Genomic DNA, 20,292 nt, shown 5'->3' on the forward strand with positions numbered 1-20,292 from the left:
CCTCACTGAAATGGAGTCCTTTGGGGCAGAGACTGTTGTTTACTGTATGTTTGGACAGCACTTGGCACTATTTGGACCTGACTTGATTAAGGCCTGTAGCTGTTACTGCAATATAAACGTTAAACAATAATAATTCTTTTTCCCACCCCATTTCTCAATGGGGGAGGAAATGTTCGATCAGAACAGCTGAGAGGAGAGGGAAGTGGGGGGCAGGCTGCGCCTTTCCCCATTCAACCCCTACCTAGAATGCTTATGAAGATCATTCCTGGTCATGGATGGGGAAAGGAGGATTGAATTATCTTCCTCTCCCTTTGGCCATTGACTGGATTGTGGTGTGGGAAGGTAGAGTTGTTTGTCTTCCATGGTCTGCACCCCTTGTGTGCAAAGCCCTCAGGGGATATCATATTTCCTCTCACTGCTGCCCCAACCTCCCTTCCTAATAGTGGAGAGAGAGTTTGAGCTGCATTTCCAAGATTCCAGTTTTGCCTTCCTCACAACACCCTGGAGGCCCAGGATGTAGAGTAGGATTTAAAAGTTGTAAATTTATAAAAGTATGTCATTTTGTCACAACTTCCATCCCGTGTCTAGTGCAGATGAGACACTCAAAAGGGCCAGTTCCCAGAGGTAAGCATGAGACCCAGGAGACAACTAACGGACCTTATTAGCCTGGAGGAAGAAGGGGAGATTTAGTCTTTACAGACCGAGGTTATGTCCACACTTCAGTTAGATGCCAGCTGACTTGGGCTCATGGGACTCAGGCTGAGGGGCTGTTTAGTTGCAGTATAGACATTTTGGCTCAGGCAGCAGTCCGAACTCTGGGACCCTTCCACCTTGCAGGGTCCTAGAGCCCGGGCTCCATCCCAAACCCAGAAGGCTGCACTGCAATTAAATAGCCTCTCAGCCTGAGCCCCTGCGAGTCCGAGTCAGCTAGCATGGGTCAGCCACTGGTTTTTATTTGCAGTGTAGATACCTTTAGGTAGCTTTCATTTTGTTCCTTAGTGTCTCGCATCCCTTGTCAAGGGAGAGTGAGAGGATTCCGAGGGGGACTGAATCCTAAGATTTAGGCTGAGGATACTCAACCCTCAACACTGGTTATGTGGCATAGAGGCCATTTAAACTCCATACGGGACCCAAATAAATGCCGCTTCAAAATCCACCCATGTCTGTGTCTCATTCTCCAGCATGTTCTTATCAATAGAGAGATTTCTGCAGGGAAGTGCAACAACTGTTAAACAGCAAACATGCTACAATAAAAGCTTAAGGGAGAGATTATAATTACTGTATATGAGATGAAATTCGGTTTAAGAAAATTGTAATGGAATTTTATATAGCCAGGATTTGACTTTAAAAGTGCATGTTAGACAGTACAGAGCCTCTTAGTACCACACACAGTACTGACTCCGAGAAAAAGGCACAGCTTACTGATTCCATTTCCTATGCAAGCTGGGTGTTCCCAATAGAGGGTCCCCATAACTGCACTGACCCAATCCAGTCCTACTTGGCTTGTGAGATATGACAGGATCACAGCTCAAAGTGGTAGGCATGTATGAGCATCTTCTGCACAGGACTGCTCCTCAATTTCAACCCTCCTCTTCCTTTGAGTGCCCATGTCATAGCAATCTCCTAGGCTAAAGAGGGCTATGAAAGATTCCCTATGGAGTTAATCAGTGCTACTGCTTTGCTTAACTACAGAGATCACTATAGATTGGCAATGAGCTCCCTGCTCTAGGGACTAAATGTATTTCACATTCAGATCACTTTCAACTCTTGACCATAGAACCAAAAAAAATGTTCAAGGGAAATAGTTTACAATGATGTCATTGTAAACTAAGGGATTGTGGGAGGCATATAGTGTCAGGCAACAAAGAAAAGGAAAAATGCTTCTCAATAAGTGTAGGGAGCCATAATATTTCTCCTCCTTCCACTCTGGCTGGCCGGCTGAAGCCAATATTGGGGATACTGCCTACTACAGTCTATTAAAGAGGCATAAGCTCATATACCAAAAAGGTACAGCCTGCCTGCCTGTGAGAGGCATTCCATCCTGGCACTGAAATGTCTTGAGTTCTGCCAACTCTAATTTAAACAGCTTCCCTACTTCTGTGTTCTTTTGATGGATGTGACTCTGGATTCTTCAAGGGCATTTCTCCCAGTGTTAGCCTTCCTTCTCTATAGTAAGGCAATAGGATTCAACTCTCGCTTCTCCTAAGTGCTTCCACATTCAAACACTCTTCCTAAAATTGTGGCCATGGTGTCACTCTTCACCCTGCCCTAACACATCTATAGATCCTACCACCTGTTTACACTGAAAATGGCGGTTGAGGATTCTGTGACAGCGTAGTGTAAATTGGACAATACAAATAAATTAGAGTAACACAGTTTTTATTCATGTAATATGAGTGAGAGCATAGCTCTATCCCTAGAAATAGCATTTATTATCACAGAAACCAACCAATGCATTTGGTTCCCATTGTATCACATAACATACCAATGTAAACATAAACTCTAGACTTTTTATACTTGCTAGGATTAAAGGGTCACATCTGTCCCTACAGATTGACTCCAATCAGGCAATCATGTGAATCTACTCCCCTATCTGCATCAGATTCCATAGCTTACTTTACTTCTGATTTCTCTGTGCACCTTGTCATATCTTTCTGAGCAAGCTCCCTAAAATACAAATTACTTCTATACCCTGGAAAACTTAATATTTGCCATGAAAAGAAGTGAATCCTCTATCCCTGCCATCACAAAACAGTCCCTGATACTTCTCCTGTAGTGGTGGTGGGTTTGGGTTTTTTTTGTTTTTTTTTAACAATAATGCCTGCAACCCTCTAAAAAATTAAATTTGATGTCAGTCATACTACCATAGGTATCTCCTCTTTATCTCTTGCATCAAGTGGCAAAGGAAGTTCATAACCTTGGTGACTTCCTTCATCCCTTCTCTTGCTTCAAATCTTGCATTCATTTTCAATAATATAACTAGGTCCATGCTATTTAACTGTGAAGCCATTAATAGCTAGTGTGCAAAAACTAATTAGCTTGTATGATATTCCTCTCTGACATGTTTCTCACGGTGTCTAGTCAATACTTCAGCTCTTTGTTTTCTTGAAGTGTTCCAGTTACCTTCACATTACACTTGATCTCCTTGGTATTACTCTGCATCTTGCTCTCCACCTCTTATGTTTTTTCTGCATTGTACTGCAGGGAATGACAATACTGGCTCATCAGAAGTAAAGTGATGGAAATGTATAAATAAATTGCTATTTGGCATCCTTCTTAAAACTATAATCTCACTCTCTGTCTGAAACCAACATACTGACAGACGCATAAAACATCTGTACTAGTAATCATTCAGTGCCAGAAAACATGGCCACTCTAACAAGCAAAACATCTTAAAATGAGAGTAAGCTGAAAAATCCATTTCACTAATTGAGGAGGGAATTGCCAACAACCATCTTGACAATAAGAGGCTCACGGGCTTTAATCACCGAAACAGAAATGTGCTGAACAGGCAACTTCTACTATAGTATATTATATAATGTAGACAGTCACAACACAGAGCATATCATCTTGATTTCAAATAGTCGAAGTGGATAGGTACCATTCCTTCTATATAGCAAGAAGCTACTTCTACATGTTGATGATTTTTTTTTCATTTAGCTGACTGTACCGGTACCACACATGGTCAATCAAAGTTTCAGCAATGCTGGATTCCACCACTGTGGTTGTATATCAATTTAATTTCAGGATATGTCCCTTATTTGATTTAACTTCTCCCTTCCCTCCACTCTGCCCAGGCATACATTTCAGGATTTCATATGATAACTCATTTTTATTCATGGAGAAATAATAATAATAGTAATAAGTGGAGTTGTTCCATAAGATCACATAATGTAGATCTCATAATTTATTGTGTATATAACGTGCCAATAATGCAGTAGTACCCATTAGATGAGAGCCATCTCTTTCGGCTCTCAAATCTATTATTCTCCTGTTTTCAGTGGCATTTGTGGATCTGCTTTTCACTCTCCAACTAACACTAGTTGTTTTTAATTGATGAGTAGTAATTTAGTAAAAATTGCCTCCTGCTCCCAGACTCCATACACTTTACACAGTATACAGTTGCATTTCACTATTCAATTCACCTTATTGTATCTATGACATAACAGGGATGAAAACTGGGCATGATGGAGTGTGAAAGGAAATGACTCTCTGATGGGTTTGAGGTAGGGTGACCAGATGTCCTGATTTTATAGGGACAGTCCCGATTTTTAGGTCTTTTTCTTATATAGGCTTCTATTACCCCCAACCCCCGTCCCGATTTTTCACACTTGCTGTCTGGTCACCCTAGTTTGAGGATGACTCTGGCTGTTCCCAAACCATGAATATAGGACTGCTGGCTCCATTTACAGTTGGAAACCCGCATTTGAATACTGAAATTGTCACTCTGACAGGCCCATTTCCTAACCTTTCTAAATAAAGATGAAGAACTATGCTTGACCTAACTCCTCTCACTTGCATCAAATATATTTCAATGACTGTTCTTCCAATACACTTTTAGACCGAACTGATTGGGAAATGGATTTTAGTTTTGAACCTCCCCAAAAAGTTTAATTTTCATCCAAAAAATTTTCATGGATTTTTTCAGGCTTTCATCAATAATGCAAAAACCAAAATGTTATTGGTTTTTAAAAGACCCAAACCTGAGCATTTTTATTTTTTGGAAACCAAAAATGGCTTAGGGTTTTTATTTTTTTTTTATTTTTATTTTTTTGCGAGGGGGGGGGAGGATTGGACAAAAATCCTAGGGGGAAAACAAGAAAAGGAAACGCAATATTTCTTATGAGAATGTCCATTTAATTGGAAAAAAAGCATTTTTTCATCATAAATGTTTGATTAATTTTTTTTGACCAGTTCTACTTTTGAGTGCTTAAAAATGAATATTAATGAATCCATCCATATAAATTGTAATATAGCAACATAGTTATAATCTTCTGGCCACTAAATATTCTCATCCAATTATCATTTGTTCTCACATCTCTGCATTTTGCTACACTTTATATTTTGTACATAGTAAAGTAAAATTAATGTTTGTGAAAAATGCTGTATCATCAGCTCTGATGACTTAAGTCTACTATTTAGCCACAGAACAAATAAATCACAGGCAACAATAATGCAACTCGCTCTCTAGCTGCTCCATCTGTGTGAATCTGCTGTGTGTTCTGAAGGGTCCCTTAAGGGGTAAGTGTATGCTCGTATCCTGTTCTGTATACGTTCTGACACCACGCTCATCACCGTCATATCTGAGCATCTTTTAGGAGTGCATGATGCAATGTCTAACATCTGTCACACATTTGTTCTCGCATCCTTTCTCCAGAGTAAGAGGAGTAGTGAGTACAAGGAGTGTAGTGTGTGTAGTAAGGAGTAGTGTGTACAGGAATTGTTTTGTTATTTTATTATACAGATATAATTCCTATATATTCATGTTGCTCTGTGTTCATGTTAGAGAAGGCAAAGTCAAGAAATGCTCCTTGCATTTACAGTGGAAGGGGGTAAGTATTGTGATGGTCCCTCGGATGGTAGTTCATTGCACAGTCCTTTGCTGGCCCCTGAAAGAGCTCTGTCTCCTGCTTCAAACTCGTTCGCCCATTCAAAGGCCCATTCAATCTTCTGGACTATGACTGCAGACTAGAGCAGAGTAATTCACAATAAATTCGACCCCTTTTTCTTTATCTGCAAACAGCTTGTAATTTTTTTTACAAAATTGTTCTCTATTCATAATTGTCAAATAAATCATTTTGTGTTCCTGACTATCAAGAACTATCAGGTTCAAGCTGTCAGTCAAGTACTGGTTATTTGTGAGTCAATGTTTGTGCTCTGTGATTGGTCACCTAAATCACAAGGTAATGTTTTTGTGGCATGAGTGGTTGGCTTAGCCTTTTTATACCATCCATGTGCCTGAATAAATTGGGATATTGAAACCTCAGGAAGACAGTGAGAGAAGAAGCACTCCAGGAAGGGCAAATAAGCTTGAGATATTTAAGGACATTTAAATTATTTTCTTGTTCTACTTTGCCCTCAAAAAGACCACTGCATTTGGCTGTACTCATAGACCTTATGTATACAATCAGCAGGGTTTTTTTGCCTCATTGAAAGAGAGTGAATATGTGTGTTTACAAGACTTAATATTCATTTTTTCTCTTATCACATTAATAGTCTTTGATAGTGTTTGCATGCATAGAAATTGACCTTAGCTGAAAATTTTAGATCTGGATCCAAACTCCTCCAAAGACTGGGGAAGTTAGGAGTTTATGATCTTAGTAAGACCATGGGAAATTGAATTATTGAGAGAGACTATTTCTTTGAATTTCAAGAAATACTCAATCTCTCTCCTAATTAGAATGTTGGTCCAGTCTGTTTAGGCAAACCCAGAGCATACCTTTGATCCAATGGAATTTATTTGGATTTTGAAAGAATCCATTAATAAACAATTGACAGGCCTTTGGATCTTCTGTGTGTTAGTTTGAGGACTGGTTGGAAAATGGTACAGTAACAAATGTGATTATGGTTCTCTGTGTCTTTTGGGGGAAGTGTCTAGTGAATTGTGGAGATGAACTCCTTTTAAAATCAAAATCCTTTGTACACTGAAATGTTAGCTAGAAAATAGGAATTCTTTTCCAAGGCAAGTGCATTCTTATTCTTGCTGGTCTGATCAAGTGGCAGGTACATAGCTGAAACAGGTTGCAAAGTTATTTCTCACAGATCCCCATGTGCAGTCATATTATGTCTGATTTTGACATGGAATGTGTATCATTTGGGGGTTATAATAATAGCAAATCAGGGGAATGGTTCTCTGAAAAACAATTTCACTGAAATAGAGGAAACTTCTTTTCAACATAAATGACATGCTAAAGTATTAAGAATAATATTCTTGAACAAAAATTGTTTCCATCTATTGCATACACTTTTGAAAAATAATAAAGTATAGAAAGAAAAATAATTCATAATCTAAGGATACTATTCATCAGACCTTCACAGAATCAGTTCTCGTGTGTGTTGTGCATATTTTCTTATGAAAGTACTGTTGGCCTGAAGATGCGGTGTGGGGTAGTAGTTTAAATTCTGATACATTCAAGAAGTAGACATTTGAACTTGCTAGTCAATTCCCTTGCCCACCACAAATGGCTGCTAGTTTTCATAGCTATTTTCCACTTTTAAAATTTTTATTCTTCTACCATATGACATTTTGCATTGAGATACCCAAGACATCAGAAAACACAACCTCACATAGTGCTTAAAATAAAATAGGTTTTCCCATTTTCCTCTTTTGTTCAGGGTATATACTCAGAATTAAATCTGGTTACAATGTTTTGCTCAGAGTAAATATTTTAACTGCAAAGTATGAATGACAGAAGTGTTTGTCTTGCTTACAAGTCAGCTGTTGCCTACAGATCAATTTTACTCAAATTAATTTGAACCCTACAGTATGTCTTTACTAAACATCACATTATAAAAAAGGCAAAAATATGCCGAACCAGCTATTAAGAGAGTAGCACTTCATATGAGTGGTATCAGCTGTATTTAATCTTTTTCTGGTACATAACTATGAAGTCAACTACAAATGAAAAGCAAAATCCTCAAGTGCTTTGAGTATAAGGAAAAACTGACATTAGTGGGAAGCTAACTGATACCGGCAGAAGTTTAGTTGGCATACAGACTGCAGGACTGAATCTGCATATGGGACCCAATTCTGCACTGCTTACTGAGGCAAAAATTCCATTAAAGTCAATAGGAATTTTGCCCGAGTGTGGCATAAGGCAGTGGTTCTCAAACTAGGGCCACCGCTTGTTCAGGGAAAGCCCCTGGCAGGCCAGGCTGGTTTGTTTACCTGCCGCGTCCGCAGGTTTGGCCGATCGCAGCTCCCACTGGCCATGGTTCGCCACTCCAGGCCAGTGGGGGCTGTGAGAAGCCGTGGCCAGCACGTCCCTCGGCCCGCGCCGCTTTCTGCAGCCCCTATTGGCCTGGAGCGGCAAACCGCGGCCAGTGGGAGCTGTGATCGGCCGAAGCTACAGACGCAGCAGGTAAACAAACCAGCCCGGTCCGCCAGGGGTTTTCCCTGAATAAGTAGTAGCTCTAGTTTGAGAACCACTGGCATAAGGGCCATACTGAGAAAATGTATAGAAGACAATAATGGAGAAAAGTATGTACTGGAACTCATGATTAGCAGAGAAAAGCAGGAACAATATGTGCTAGATTCTACAAACAAATCAAAACGCTGCAGTTTCTCTTTTTATGAGATTTTATGAGGCAAAAGCCTCTAATAATAAAATATTGGTTGAGTACCTGATTCCTTTTCCCTTCACATATGCTCACCTCTCTCATTTACACCATTAAATATGTGTGCTAGGTATATGATATCTATTTTAATTGATATTCCGCATACTTGTTCATTAGTTCAGAGAAGTTACTACAGCACAACTGTGATCCCTGATGGGAAGCCACTCTGTCTAAAATATTGGACTGAATGCATTGTTGAGATCTGAGTATGGATAGCAATGAGTATTCACTTTATTTAATTGGGAATAAGGTTTCCCTATACATTTCCAGGAAGGAAGCAAAATTAAAATTTACCTGCTTTGTCTTGTTTTTTGTTGTACAAGATACAAATCCCACTGAACTCAATTTAAATTATCCCACTGAAGTAAGTGGGATTTGAATCTGGCTTCTGGAAAGAAAGATGCTTGTAAATTTCACTACTGGGTCCTGGTCTGCTCCCAGGAGTAGAACAGGCTTGCTGTGTGCACAGTATGTGTCACATAGCCATTGAACTTCACTCCCGTGCCTCCTATTTAACTGTGGACCAACTCTTTATTAGTACAGTTGATGGCGTTTCAGGATCAGACAGGGATAAAATTATACATGTACACAGTGGATCTTATTTATCATGAGTTCCAGTATATTGAATCTCTATTTTACAGTGAAATAAAGTGAGTTGTATCCGGGCATTGTCTAGTGTACAAATTGCAAGTCTGTTAGTGATCTTCATACTGTGAATTTATTTGTCAGAGGGGATGGGAATGATTATGCTCTGGGGCTCCTTTTACGTTTGTGTTTATTTGCTCAGGGTCCTTCCTGACCACAACCAAGATAACAGTCTACCACTCTTTTTAAACTAATAGAATTACTCCTTTAGCTCAAGTAGTATGCACAAGGTGATAGTGGTGAAGACTGGGGGAATCTATTTGAAGATGATGTCACTGGTGTCTGCATAGATGTCATCACAGTCTGTTACATGTGGATATAAATAACAAAGTACTTTGAATGTTCTATCACTACTTACAGTCTACCACTTAATCTCCTTGATATCAAAGGCAACTACATTTGTATTGGTGTAGTTTCCTGTTCAGTAGACAGAGTAAAATAAATAAATAAATATATAATGTTCTGCTTTTCATCATTTTCAGATTTTTTTTTCTCCTTAGCAAAGCAGTTAAACCTTAAAAAAATCAGAAGGATTAAATGGACTGGGAATATATATTGTAATTAACTGTGGAACCACTTAAAATGTACATTTCTTATACATTTGATATTCCAAATACCTGAGCGCATATGCATGGGAAAGAGTTTTTGTTTCTGTTAACAATTCTGCTTTGGTAGTTCAAGTGTTTGATGTGAATTTTCCTATGGTAATAGGATACTTACAGCTTTTTAAGAAACAAAGCAGGAAACATTCTCCCTATACTTTAGAGACTTACATTTTGTCATAGTTGATGGCTCTTATGTTGGATTTAGTATAATTCAATTATCTTTCCAAATTGTATGTTACCTATTTGAGAATAGCATTCTTCTTAATGGCATTCAGTACAAGGCAACCCAGTGTGGATTACTTTATCATAAATCTTTAAACAATATGTTGGATTTAGGGTGATTTGTTGGCTTTTCCTCCATCCTGCATAGTAACATGCATTGATACAGGTTATCTATTAAGTGTCCTAGCAGAACTACTTCTCCATTTCAGTCTTGTTTGCTGCTGAAACTAATTGTTAAGTCATGTGTAAATACTAATCCTCATCAAGAAGTGGCATTGAACATTATCAAATAGACTGTGCAATGTGCTGTAAACTAATGCTGTGTAATAAGTTCAAAGATGAGCTGTGGCTTAAAGGGAAGAAGTATATTAAAGTCTTCTCCTAGAGAGAGGCAAAAAGGTCAGCTTTGTGTGGTAGCAGTGGTTTTATAACATTTGCATTCATGCCCTTTTCTCCCCCATGACTTAATTCAGTTGCCATTTGACAACACTGCAGCTATGAAACAACTGTAATTACTCTGATCCAATAACTGAGCAACATTTTTCCTAGAGAAATGGCAGAAGAACACTAGGGAGGATGGGGACAGGAATTGACACCCCATCTCACTTTAGCTCTGAACTCTGTCTTCTCTGAGTTTGTGGAACTGTGCACAGGGAGGGAGAGCTTGAGAGCAGGTTGAGTAGGAGGAGAAGGGGGGCATGGAATGGGGTTTGCAATTCTGGGCTGTCATTGCTAAAACAACTATAAAGCAAATGCAGCCTGAAGCTGCATTAGCTTTATGAAGTGAAAGCTGGTTTCAAGGGCCACCGTTAAGCAGGGGAATCCTTGACACTGAGTTCTTCAGGTCTCAGCAGAATCTTGCAGCTTGAGGGCTAAATCTTTCATTTGAAGGAGACCTTGTCTCACCCCAGAAACAAAAATTGGAACACTATTTGAAGGAAACAACTTAGAAGTTTACTTTCCTGCTGCTCTTGGTTCTTATTTTGGTTCTAACCTGAGGTGGTTAAGGTGAAGGGCCAGATCCTGCAGTGCTTATGTCAAAATCCTCCCAGTTGGCTTCAGAAGGGAGTGTTGTAAAGACTTTAGGACTGACCACAGTATATCCCTTCATACGTACTGTCATGGGATCTCACCCCCACTTTAAGCTTGTGGGTTCAAAGATGGGGACCCGCATGTATTCTGCCACCATGTCCTAGGTCTCACCCCCACTTTGAACTTGTGGGTTCAAAGATGGGGACCTGACTTGGTTTCCCTCTAAACTAAAATCCTAGTTTAGATCTAGTAAGCTGCCACCACTCAATTAGGAAATGTGAATTGAGACACAGTCCTTCCCCAAAATCCTAGGGGATTCCAAGAGCCCCAAATCCATGGAGTTCTTACACCCAGGAGAAACAAACCATTCCCCCTGCTTCCTCCCCCCTCCCTTTTCCTAGGAGAGAGATACCTGGATCCAACTACAGAGGGATACCTCCCCCTCCCCTTTCCCTGAGAATCCACCCAAGGAAAGACCAACAAGTCCTTAATAGAAAAGAATTTATTAAGAGAACAAAAAGAAAATACAGAATCTCTATGAGCCCAAGCTGGACACTCATAGGGTATAACCTTATCAATCTTTGGAGAGAATCCCCTCTCCCCCTTTTCTCAGTAAAAGCAATATCAGCAAACAGGAATAAAGCATTTCCTTTAGCAAACACACAATTGCAAATGTAGAAATCAAATCATAAGACTAATTCGCCTTTCTAATTAATACTCACTATTAATTAGTAGAAACTACTCCAGGAGAACTTGGAGACATGACTGTCCTCTGTTAGATCCAAAAACAGTTCTCTCACAGACAAAGGCTTCCCTCCACAGAGATTTGAAAAAATCTTATCTCTGATTGGTCCTCTGGTCAGGTGGTCACCAGGTACTACATGTTAACCCTTTACAGGTAAAACAGACCTTAACCCTTAACTATCTGTTTATGACACGTACATTGTGTTCTGAGCACCCTCCCTCTCCTCCTTAAAATCTGCTTCTGACATGGCACTTTTCCCCACAGATTGTTGTCACACATTCCTTCACTATTAACTCATTTCTCATAAAAATGGCCATAGTGGGTCAGACCAATGGTCCATCTAGCCTAGTATCCTGTCTTCCGACAGTGGCCAATGACAGATGCATCAAAGGGAACGAACAGAACAGGCAATCACTGAATGATCCATCCTCTGTTGTCCACTCTCAACTTCTGGCAAACAGAGGCTAGGGACATTCAGTGCATGCTGTTGCACCCTTGACCACCTTGGCTAATATGATGGACCTATCCTCCATGAATGTATCTAGTTCTTTTTTGAACCCTGTTATAGTTTTGGCCTTCACAATATCCCCTGGCAATGAGTTCCTCAGGCTGACTGTGCGTTGTAGGAGGGAAAAAAAAGTAAACTCATTAGCTGGGCTTGCAAATAAATATCTGAAAATACTGTCACCTTTCCTCCTCTTCCAGACAATGGACACCTAAAGAAAAAGGGTGGCATCTATGAATTCACATCTGTTTAGAATACAAGTGTATCTCAGTGAGAAATAAAGGAAAAGGGAGGAAACAGAGGTCAAAACAAGTTAGGTGGCCACCAAATAAAGTTGACAACACATTGGTTGTTTTTTTTTAAGCTGGTAAACCTCCATTTAAATGTAGGGAAGGAGGAAAGGTGAACTACTGTGTTAACAGTCTACATCCATAAATGGGTGTGTGGGTGCCAGGGCATGGGTCAAGTGAAGGAGCTTAACTTATCCCATCGCATTCTTTGGTCTGCTCACGATTGCACCGTGTAGTGCAATGGACTATGCATCACACTGCCATTGATGGAGCAGATTCAAACTTCGCTTAAATATTGCATTAGGTAAGCATCATATTGCAAGTCCACTCTGAGCAACCATTTGTAGAAATATCTCAATGAATGTCTCACTTAGTTTTCCAACTCTTTGTTGAATAAGAGCCAGATTCTGATACCCTTTCTCCAGTTCAATAGTATTTTAGTCCAGAAATAGTCTCATTGATTTTGATGGGTCTGTTTGTAGAGCAAGGAACTACTCTCATTAATAATGTATACATGTTTATACATAGCAGAATCTGGCCCCACTTCAGGAAGTGAAGTCTGTGGAAAGGCAGCTGAAGAGAGGTTCTACAGGATTTTGGGAAGGTTGGTTCTAAATTCTGATGAAAACTACTAGTCTCAAACCTCATAATTTTTCAGCTGGATGTGGAATTGTTCAACTTTGTAAGAAAAAAGAACATAGTTTACTACTAGCTCATGAACTTAATAGTTAGGCAAAGGATTAGAATACCTAATAACAGGCCAGCACTCTTTCATGTACCAGATGGGGCAGGTGTTACCTACCAGTAAGAAAATCTGATGAGTTCTCTGATGGGTCTCGTTTTAATCTTTTCCCTTTGCCCTTGTGCTTCCTACTCCTTGTGGAGGTTTGTACTATGAATCTTGTTTTGAAGTGCTGTTTATTTAAAATGAAAATCCAAATGAAAGAAAATGCAAACATAATTCTCTTTTCTGTCCCTATTTTCAACCATAACTCTCAGAAATATCGCATGGGGGGGAATCCACCTGTTCTTCCTACATGCTTCTTGTTTTTTGGTTGTCTTGCAGTAGTGGTCAGTAATCATGCCAGCAGCAATCTTTCCATCACATTCAGCTGAAGCAATAAATATACATTTAGTGCCAAGGGGCAATCCTGAACTAGACATAAGCCTAAAAGTTGAAAAAAGGGGTAAAACTACAGTATTTGTGTGCAGCTCCAGGGATTTACTCACCAGAGTTTAGGAAGAGATTAGATCTGATTTCTCCATATTCATGACAAATCCCACAGCAAGTGAAAAGAAACTAACAGTTGAGCCTAACTTTTCTCAAACCTCTCAAGGGAAATATAAGCAAATGGTTATTCACGCACAACAAAGGCAAAGAGAGTTTTCTTCAACTTCTTTCATTCTGCAACATAGATGACCTTGGAAGCATGGACATATTCCATTGCTAAAAGGAAGACGGAAGATGATTCTGTTTGGAGTTCAGGCAGAGAAGATATAAAATCCCTCTTTAAAACTGTATTGATTTGTGAGGTAGGGAAAATATTCCTGTGTCATTTTATGGATCTGAGGAAAGAGTTAACATTTATAAATATTCAGTGTTGTAGAGACACTGGATTTATGATTTATTACAATAATCTACCACTCAGGAACACCCCCCTCAGCTGCCTTTTTTGCCCTCCTCTCTCTTCCTTTTCCACCCTATGACTGGTGAGATATTAACTGGCCACTTTACCTTGAAAAGTCCTTTGCAATATGTGTAAATTACTTACACTAAACAGTCTGTTCCACCTTGTATCTAGCTGTGACACTCTGAGGGTAAATCTGAAAAAACACACCCCTGAGCGCAGCAAGTTTCAGTGCTGTGAAGCGACAGTGGAGGCAGCGCGGCTCCCAGCACTGGTATCTACGTCCCCTTGTGGAGGTGTTGTTGGGTATTTTTGTTTGTTTTTTAGAGCACTGGGAGAGCTCTCTCCCAGCGCTCTGCCATGACCACACCAGCCACGCTAAAGCACTTCTGTGGCAGCCCTTTAGCATTGCCAGTGTAGACTAGCCCTACACTTAAAATGCTACAGTGGGACAGCAACGCAGCTGCAGCTGCTCCTCTGTAGAGTTTCAGTGTAGATACTACCTACAGCAACAGGAGGGATTCTTCTATCTGCATAATTAATCCACCTCCCTGAAGGCAGTAGCTAGATTGACTGAAGAAGTCTTCTGTTGACCTAGCACTGTCTATACTGGATTAGGTTGGATTAACTACGCCATTCAGGGGTGTGGATTTTGCACATCCTTGAGTTGCATAGTTAAGACAACTTCATTTTCTAGTGTAGACCAGGCCTGAGTACTTTTCCCAGACCTGAAGAAGAATTCTGTGTAAGTTCAAAAGTTTCTCTCACCAACAAAAGTTGGTCCAATAAAAGATATTACCTCACACACTTTTTCTCTCTAACATTCATAAAAGGGATTTTTAACAGCACCTCATATTCCTTGGGCTTGTCCACAATTAAAACACTGCAGCTGCACTGGTATAGCACTTCAGTGAAGACGCTACCTACAGCACTGGGAGGACATAGGTAATCTGCCTCCCTGAGAGGCAGTAGCAAGGTAAACTGTCTACACTAGGAAATTAGGTTGGTTTAACTCTGTCACTCAGGGGTATACATTTTTCACACCTCTGACCTACATAGTTATACCAACCGATTTCCTAGTGTAAACCATGATTCAGTGTTGTGCCTTATAGCTGGTTATTGTAATAAAATTAAATTAAATAGATGGATGGCTAAATTGCTGTTGACTACCTTGTCATTGCACTTGGCCCCAAGCAATGCTGCTCTTTCCGTAGGTTTTGAATCTTTAAACTATCAAGTAATGATGTATTACCCATTGTACACAGTTTATCACCATCTTAATCAGCACAGCTGCATTTCCATATATAAAGATGAGACTAAATCTGTACATATAAACATATAGGTACCTTCTTTAAAATCAACAATTGCAAAATTGAAAGAGTCATAAGGCCAAAAAGTTGCTCTTCCTCAAAACTTAATCATGGGGATATTAACACCCCCCTGCACTGCCTCTTCTCTCCTCACACCCCTCCCCCCACACGCAACAGCAGGGTAAGGATTGGCTAGTTCACAGGCCAAGAGAGAAGTTGAAGCAAAGGGATTTTCTAGGTAGCATCTCCTTTCTTTTCTGAAACTTGAAATGCAATTTATTTTTTGCAAATCAGAATGAATTATGTGTTTAATCAATCTGATGTGGAAAAGGAAACTATTTCCAAAATAAAATACTTCTCTGGTCATTTGAAAAGGGACAGGAGTGTCCAACTTGAAACTTATTGCATTGCCTAGCGATGAGATATTAATTTTCCTTTTCCTCTGATCAGTCTCTTGGCTTTTCAGCTTTCTTCCCTCTCTAGCAATTGATTTTTTCTCAGGAGCAAATTTTGTGTTTAATGTTATATCTGTCAACTCTGAGGTCTGTACTTTTTCTTTTCTTGTTGTTTTTACCCAGCTTTCTCCAAAATGCATTCTCAAAACTCAAAGTTAATTGCAGCTATTTTTTATTGAAACAAGAATACAAATGTATATGTACATATGTATATCCTGCAGTAATATGCAAATGCAGACTACTCTCATTGCTGCTGATTCAGCAAAAAAAATGGATATGAAGTATTTTGATCTGATCTTACACCACTTCTTCACTTATATAAATTAATTCAAATCAAATATGCTTCTCATTTACTTTAGTTTAGTAATAATTATTACAATATTTAGCTCTTGTAGGACCTGATATTTCTGCTATTAACTTCACTATGAATAGGCTCAGGCCTGTAGTGTTTATCTGTTGATCTCTGGTCTCATAGAAGGATAGGAAGCATCATTATGCCCATTTTATAGACATATGGACAGATTTTCAGGAGCTATTTTCAGCTGAGGGTCTGACCAAGAGAAATTGAAACATGGAATTGTAAAGTGACTTGGATAAGTCGTGCAGCGGTCAGAGACAGAATAGAGCCCAAATCTCCTGTCTCCCAGTCCAGTGTTCTAGGCACTGGGCAAGAGCTTACATGTGTGATGTCAGAAACAGGCCCAAAGTCTATCCTTCCACATGTTAATATCCTATTTGGGGAAATTGCAGCTCTGTTGAGCAGTAGTTACTAGCCAGGGAAGTCCGGATCTATCTCATCTAGTCCTTAAAATTGGAAACACCTGTGACAACTAATTAAGTATAAAGATGTATTTTTGAAACCTACTGTCAAGCTGTCTGGAGGGGCTCACGTCTGAGATGCCAACCTCAGGGCAGACTATCAAAAGCACCCCATGCTGGTGGTATGTTCTATAGTTAGATTTCATCAACCTAGTAATAAATGTGAAAACTCTTAGAACACTGTAACAGTCTTACCATGGAGTCACAGACAGTCCCCTGGGGCTCTACAATCTATCTTGCAACCCAGGCAAGCTGGACTTAGTGATAAATGGTCACTTACACCAAAAATCACTAAATATTTAGGTTGTTTCCAGTCCCCAGAGACCAGTCACTTACCCCAGATCAATTTCTACCTAAGATCTCACACCATAGACAACACTTGTAGCCAAGCCTGTAGTAAACTAACTAAAGGGTTTATTAATTAGGAAGAAGAAACAAGAGAATAATTTACATGTTAAAGTGAGCAAACATATACAATCGATATCCTAAAAGTGACAGAGCTGTCGCGTTCTGTCTATTCAAAGTGTCTTTCAGGGCAAACCTCAGGGTACCCCTTGGGATCTCTTCTTCAGTTCACAATCTCTAGCCCTGTGAGAGTTCAAAGAGCAAAGAGGTGAAGAAAACTTCATGGAAGCTATTTTTATTTTGCCTCTTACAGCATTTAACCAATGGGATGTGGCCTTCTGCATGTACTTCTCCATAGATGGATGGGGCAATTAACAAAGATTTTGTCCTACAATGGCCCACTCAATTTTGATATCCCTCCTGGATGGACAGGTGGATCCACTCTTCCTGTCTGAGTTCACAAATTCAGAGCAGGCATTTTTACAATTATAATAAAAAATAAGAATATTATTATTATTATTTTACCTTGTAGCATGGAATACAGGCACTAAAAGTAAGATCAATGCATGCAGCAACTTACAAGCATTTTATAGTCCGCACACTTCCTTACAAGTCTAACACCTATCTTGAACAATATTAACATAGAGGTGAGCTGGTCTGGTTCCCAGCTATGAATTTGTCAGTGCTCAGCTGACACTTTCAGACTTGGCAAGAGCTGCCACCTGATTTATCAGCATCAGACTTACATTTTGTTAAAATACAGCTCTTTGTGTCCCAACAGAATGAGGGACCGATCTCATGAAAAATGGAAGAAAGGCCTTCCTGTGCTTTTATTAGTTAATTGCAAATAATGGCAAACAAAATACAAAAAAATACCCAAAGTGTCTTGTGAATCAGAGTACTCCTGATTACAAAGCTATTTTATCTAGTTGGGGTATCAATATTTTTAAAAGCTTCCCTGTAAATCAAGTTATGAAAAAGTTAACAAGGCTGATAGAAATACAGACAGTCATTAAAATAAAGTGCAGTTACTCTATATTTAATATACCTACTTACCAGATCTGGAAGCATTGAATAAATATTTTAACCATAGATACAAAGGTGAATAATCAGTGAGTAAAACACTGAGATAGCTTCTGAAGCTCAAAGATTGTCCTGCAGTAAGAATTAAATGACATGGTTGTGACAGAGCAGCAGAGCTGCTAAATGACCTGGAAACATCCCAAGGCAGCCAGTCAGTAGTGTACTAAAAAATCTGCATTGACAATCCTGCATGTGCTCTTACTGGTCAGCTAGTGCATTCCCCCCATTCCCTCCCTTCTTTCACCCAATCATTTAATATTGTCTTCAGCATTCACAAAGGCATTCAAATGTATGCAAGACACATTACTTATCCAGGGGTTTGAGTTTAACTTTAAGTGACCATTTTCATGCTTTTTATGGTGAGTTTGACATCTTTAAGAGAAGCTGGGAAAGAACATGATACATTTTAGAAATAAAACTGTCTACAGTCCTTGCATTTCAGTGGATGAGAATGTGTAGCAATAACACAGATACTGCCTAGAATGGTTGGGATCTCTTTTGATTCTTATACTGTATATTCCAATAGATGCCCATTGCCAATACTGTGGCAAATAAAACAGTTACTGCAATGTGGAAAAAGATAAAAACAATCTCCATATCTAGCTAATATTGCTACTGCTCATGTCTCCAGTTCTCACAAACTAATATTATTTGATATTTCTTTATTATTTTTGTAATTGAATTGATATCCACCATCACTATATGGACAATCTGAGATTCTGTGGCTGACGTTTTATGGATGCCTACTGCATGTTCCAGTCCAAAAGAGGGAAAAGCAAATATGAGACTCTTCCTCATGCACACTGAGTGGGGCTGCAGATTCACATAACACGTATCTAAGTAAATGGGAATGCGTGAGTCGTTTGCCTAATTTCTGACAAGAATATCTCATGGCCATTTTTTATTAACTCATATCAAATTTAAGCTTCATTTCTTTTCCATTGACTTGGCTTCCCATAATATACTATAGAAAAATTCCATGAACACTTAACTGGATCTCGTGCAGCCATTCATTTTGTTTTATTCTGGTGAATATCCCAAAGATGAAAAACAAAAGATCTACACCACTTGCTATGGACACCCAATCGTTGCCTGTTGAGCATTTGCCTTGCAAGCAAGAGTCTGTTTGTCTGTGTGATGCATTCTCTGTTTCTACTGGGCAGCAAGATAATCATCAGCTCTTTATCACAACCTGCTTCTGTAAAAATTCTTAGGCTTTTCCTACTGTACTTGCTCAGTTCATAAACAATATTTCATTGCACTGAAGAAGTCCACTAAATTTTTTTTTAAAAAAAAGGATGTTGCACCATTGTGGGACATGTCCATTACAAATATAAGATCAAATTAATTCTTTTTTTCAGTGTTTTTTGTTTGTTTTTGTTTGTTTATGTTTAAGCAGTGCACTGAATCTCAGTGAAATTTGAAAAGCACATAATGATTTTTTTAAAAAGAACTATGCACATGGACACCTGGAATTACTGATGATATTGCAGGGCACCAGCAGTTTATTTCCTGTTATGTGCAATGCCTCTCTCTGATCCTTTTTTATTTATTTATTTTTAAGTCACAGCCCTTTCTTCTAGTTCCAAGATCTGCTCTGTTTAAATTAATTGTTCCATGGCAGAAAAAACAGATCTCTCTTTCTCAATGTCTGCAATCTCTCTGTTGCAAACTCCATGTGTGTGTTACTGCTATAGCTTGTCTCAGCAGATACTGTTGAATTGTGTGTTAGCTTTGTGATGTGGACAAATCTTCTAAGTCGTGTTTGGGGCTGCACCACAGTCATTTGACCAATGTGAGGTGAACTGGATCTGATCCCAAATTACAAGATTGCAGGTGGGAAATCACTATTGTTTAACCCAATGTGCCACCTAGCCATGAGGAGATGATGCTCTACTTTAGATATAATAATGAACTAGACATTCACTTTTATAGAGACAAGCTGGATGAGATCATATATTTTAGAGGATCAACAGTTGTTGGTGAGAGAGACAAGCTTTTGGTCTTATACTGAGCTCTTCTTCAGGTCTGCTGACGCTCAAAAGCTTGTCACTCTCACCAACAGAAGTTGGTCCAATAAATATTACCTCAGCCACCCTTATCTCTCTAATATCCTGGGATCAACATGGCTACAACTAACACTGCATATATTCAATTTGTCCATTTCTCTGTCCCTGTGTGTCAGTGCCCAAGTTGAGGGCAGTCTTGCCCAGTGGTTGGAGAAAGAGTTCAGCCTATCACAACTGAATCCAAACAGGGCACATCCAAGCA

The sequence above is a fragment of the Mauremys mutica genome, chromosome 14, assembly GCF_020497125.1.
Source record: "Mauremys mutica isolate MM-2020 ecotype Southern chromosome 14, ASM2049712v1, whole genome shotgun sequence".
Lineage (NCBI taxonomy): Eukaryota > Metazoa > Chordata > Testudines > Geoemydidae > Mauremys > Mauremys mutica.